Here is a 5,035-nt window from a genome sequence, read left to right as displayed (position 1 = left end):
AGTGGTTATAAAAACGGTTCAAATGGCTCTGAGCACTATGGGACTTAACTTCTGTGGTCATCAGTCCCCTAGAACTTAGAACTACTTAAACCTAACTAACCTAAGGACTTCACACACATCCATGCACGAGGCAGGATTCGAAGCTGTGACCGTAGCGGTCCCGTGGTTCCGGACTGCGCGCCTAGAACCACTAGACCAACGCGGCCGGCTTAGTGGTTATAATTCAGCTTCCGCTGCCTGAGAGGGGCCCCGTGAAAAACGAATGCTGGTAGTACAATGAACCTTTCTGAAAACATTTCTAAGGACATGCACAAGATAAATAACGAATAAACCACACGGAGAAACACAATTTAATTTTCGTATAAGAGGGTAACATTTATTAACTGCGACCATCTGCATCCACTGTAGCCTGGAAGCGCAGTAGAGATACCATTTCACAACTGTTCGCAGCGCTTTTCGAACATGGACCATGGAACGTTCAACTGTCGTTACGCAGCCAGTTCACTGCTCCAAGATCGCACATTGCGTCAAGCATTCTCAGCGATGTCAACAGTAACTCCTTCAACATGTTTTGGAGCAATTCCCAAACCGCCAGTTAATTCGAACTTCTGAATCACTATTTTGAACCCCGGTGCGGAAAGAGAACATCTCCGTATTCCTTTAACTTGAATGAGATTTTCACTCTGCAGCGGAGTGTGCGCTGATATGAAACTTCCTGGCAGATTAAAACTGTGTGCCCGACCGAGACTCGAACTCGGGACCTTTGCCTTTCGCGGGCAAGTGCTCTACCAACTGAGCTACCGAAGCACGACTCACGCCTGGTACTCACAGCTTTACTTCTGCCAGTATCCGTCTCCTACCTTCCAAACTTTACAGAAGCTCTTCTGCGAAACATGCAGAACTAGCACTCCTGAAAGAAAGGATACTGTGAGTACCGGGCGTGAGTCGTGCTTCGGTAGCTCAGTTGGTAGAGCACTTGCCCGCAAAAGGCAAAGGTCCCGAGTTCGAGTCTCGGTCGGGCACACAGTTTTAATCTGCCAGGAAGTTTCATATCAGCGCACACTCCGCTGCAGAGTGAAAATCTCATTCTGGAAACATCCCCCAGGCTGTGGCTAAGCCATGTCTCCACAGTATCCTTTCTTTCAGGAGTGCTAGTTCTGCATGTTTCGCAGAAGAGCTTCTGTAAAGTTTGGAAGGTAGGAGACGGATACTGGCAGAAGTAAAGCTGTGAGTACCGGGCGTGAGTCGTGCTTCCTTTAACTTGTCGATACTCGCGAAGACGACCAGGACTGTTGCTGTTGCTCTGACAAGACACATTGCGACTAAAACCCTGCTCACCTACTCCAGACCCGTTTCGACTGTCTGCAACTCTAATGCACACTGATGCTTGTGTTTTAATCCTACGTCGCCGTAGCCTAGGCTATCTACCGTAGCCTCACCAATCCTGGCGCCTAATGGCAAGTCATGACACTACGTACCACTACTGACGACGCCAAATCTTGCAGCACACAGTGTAAACATCATTCTACAAAGTTGGGTACCGATTCGGTAAATAGATTTACGTGCACAGTGGCACACGTAATGTAAGTTTAATCACAATCACCTTGTATTTTTGCCTACACAACAGCGAAAGAGTATCAGGTGCAGAAGTATGAAACCGGAATTTCCCTACAGATAGTGCTAGCCGCCAGTGCAGGGCCCGTGAGACCGCGTCTTCAGCGCCATTTGCTTCCTGTAACGGCTGGCGGTGAATGTCAACACACAGTAACCCAAGTTCCATACATCGGTATCTGTTTCAAACCCTTAAATACGTCAAGTTTTGTGCCTACGAACTACGACTTGCGGGCAGCATTGGTTTTCTGTTATCATTTGATGAAAACTGCTGCAGAATCACATAGAATGCTTGTCGAAGCTTTAGGCGAACATGCGCTAGGAAAAACACAGTATGGTTCAAAACATTCAACAGTGGTGATTTTGACGTGAGAAACGACGAGCGCGAGAAAACACCGTAAAAGTTCGAAGACAACGAATTGCAGGCCTTATTGGATGAAGATGATACTCAGACTCAACAGGAACTAGCGGACCAATTGAATGTGATGGAGAAAGCCGTTTCTCTTCCGCTGAAAGCTATGGGAAAGGTTCAGAAAGTGGAAAAATGGGTTTTGTATGAAGTGAATGGAAGACAGCAAGCAAATCGAAAGACCACTTGTGAAATGCTGCACGCCAAATACAAAAGAAAGTCGTTTCTCCATCAAATGGTGACAGGTGATAAAAATGGATATACACTCATGCTCATAAATTAAGGATAATGCTGATACATGGTGAAACAACGCTCTGGTGGGCGGTTTGCGGGTGTATGACCATGCGGTGCATTTGATCTGCGGTCGTCGCAGCAGTCCAAATATGCAGAAGTGTGTTGGTGCATGTCAACGTACAGTGCAGCGAGTAAGTATGCAGACGTTTTCAAACGTGCTAATGGTGACTGTGTGTTGAAAATGGCTCAAAGAACACATATTAATGATGTTTTGAGGGGTAGAATACTAGGGCGACTGGAGGCTTGCCAAACACAGCAGGTCGTAGCACGGGCCCTTCGTGTGACACAAAGTGTGATCTCAAGATTATGGCAACGATTCCAGCAGACAGGAAATTTACGGGACATCCACAGTGTACAACACCACAAGAAGACCGATATCTCACCATCAGTGCCCGCAGACGGCCATGGAGTACTGTAGGTACTTGCTCGGGACTTGCCGCAGCCACTGGAACTGTTGTCTCCAGACACACAGTCTACAGACGACTGAACAGACATGGTTTATTCGTCCAGAGACGTGCAAGGTGCATTCCACTGACCCCTGGTCACAGGAGAGCCCGTACAGTCTGGTGTCAAGAACACAGTACATGGTCATTGGAACAGTGGTCCCAGGTTATGTTCACGGACGAGTCCAAGTATAGTCTGAACAATGCTTCTCTCCGGATTTTCGTCTGGCGTGAACCAGGAACCAGATACCAACTTCTTTATGTACTTGAAAGGGACCTATATGGAGGTCGTGGTTTGATGGTGTGGTGTGGTATTATGATTGGTGCACGTACACCCCTCATGTCTTTGACAGAGGAACTGTAACAGGTTAGGTGTATCGGGACGTCATTTTGCACCAGTGCAAAATGTATGTGAACCTGTTGTCCAGCCTGTGTATGTGTGCATGGTGATCATATCCCATATTGACGTCGGGGTACATGCGCAGAGAACAGTGGCGTTTTGTAGCGCATGTGTTTTGGGACGGTTTTCTCAACTTATCACCAATACCGTGGACTTTGCAGGGGTGCAGTGGGTCCCACCTTCCTCCTGATGGATGATAACGCACGACCCCACCTACCTGCCATCGTGGAGGAGTGCCTTGAAACAAAATATATCAGACGATTGGAGTGGCCTGCCTGTTCTCCAGACCTAAACCGCATCGAGCACGTCTGGGATGCTCTCGGCCGACGTATCGCTGCACGTCTTCAAAACCCTAGGACATTTCAGGGGCTCCGACAGGCTTTGGTGCAAGAACGGGAGGCTATACCCCAGCAGCTGCTCGACCACCTGATCCAGAGTATGTGAACCTGTTGTCCAGCCTGTGTACGTGTGCATGGTGATCATATCCCATATTGACGTCGGGGTACATGCGCAGAGAACAGTGGCGTTTTGTAGCGCATGTGTTTTGGGACGGTTTTCTCAACTTATCTCCAATACCGTGGACTTACAGGTCTGTGTCATGTGTGCTCCCTGTGTGTCTATGCTATTAGCGCCAGTTTTGTATAGTGCCACGTTGTGTAGCACCACGTTCTGCAATTATCCTTAATTTATGAACATGAGTGTAGTTTGAGAATGCGAAGCGTCGTAAATCATGGGTGAATCCAGGCAAACCATCGACATCCACTGCAAGACCAAATCGCTTTGGAAAGAAGACAATGGGCTGTGTTTGGTGGGATCTGAAGGGTGTCATCTACTACTATGAGTTGCTGAAACCTGGTGAAACCGTTACCACTGATCAATACCAACAGCAAATGATCGATTTAAATCGAGCATTACGTGAAAAACGACAGGAATATGGAAAAAGGCAACACGATGTCATATTACTCCATGGTATCGCGCCATTACACACAGCAAAACGGGTCAGGGAAACGATCGAGGCCTTCTGTTGTGAAATACTAGGGCATCCAGTTTATTCTTCAGACTTGGCTCCGTACGATTATCATCTATTTGCATCACTGGGACACCCTCTCGCTGAACGACGCTTCAATTCGTACGAAAATGGCTCGCTGACTGGTTCGCTTCAAAAGACGAACTGTTTTTTTTGGCGTTGCATACACAGCCTGCCGGAGAGATAAGAGAAATGTGTAAATAGCAATGGAGGTTGTTTTGAATAAAATATTGTTTATGTGTTTCAGAGAACAGACGTGTAATGATTGCAGCCAAATTCCGGTTTCATACTTGTACACCTGGTATAAAGTGTTTTTGAACCATTCCACCTGCAGTATCCTCGCTAACTCGTGGACTGCCTCGTTAGCGAGTCTGGTGGCGGATGAAGCGCGCGCCTCTGTCACTTCGCGTTGCTGCCCGTTGTCAGGAAACGCCGGCGAGTAGCAGGATGCGTGCAGGACGCATGCCCAGCGTCACGTACGCACGCCGCGTTTACGCCGCGCGAGGCACTCGTGCCAGTGTCGTAGGGGCCTGCCGCTGCCGCAGAATACATTAGGCCTGCTGCTCACTTCGTGGGTACCGAACTCCTGCGGCATGTTAAAACTGCACCTGTCGCACCCATGTGCTCGAAAGCAGCCTTGTCTTTGGGCTGGCTGTCACCTTACTAAACCGTTCAAGGAAGAAGTGGCTTAAGCCATAGGCTCAAGTTCCGTGCTTTCTAATGTCAACGTCAAGCATATCGAGTTCAAGGTGCCGCTAAACGCTCAGATACGACGCGACTTGTGGTAATTTCCAAGAATGATTGCCTATCGAAGTAGCGGAGTCAAAGCGATACGTATCTAACGTGCGATA

General features: G+C 48.1%; 1 non-coding gene across 1 annotated transcript; it reads left to right on the top strand.

Moving 5' to 3' along the window:
• The first annotated feature begins 948 nt into the window (after window positions 1-948).
• On the top strand, window positions 949-1,023 carry Trnal-caa (transfer RNA leucine (anticodon CAA)). The gene has a single exon. It is a non-coding gene; the product is annotated as a tRNA-Leu (tRNA).
• Window positions 1,024-5,035: the final 4,012 nt, after the last annotated feature.

The sequence above is a fragment of the Schistocerca gregaria genome, chromosome 2 (assembly GCF_023897955.1).
Source record: "Schistocerca gregaria isolate iqSchGreg1 chromosome 2, iqSchGreg1.2, whole genome shotgun sequence".
Taxonomy (NCBI): domain Eukaryota; kingdom Metazoa; phylum Arthropoda; class Insecta; order Orthoptera; family Acrididae; genus Schistocerca; species Schistocerca gregaria.
Note: the sequence above shows the minus strand (reverse complement) of the source record. Positions and strands in the feature narration are given on the sequence as shown.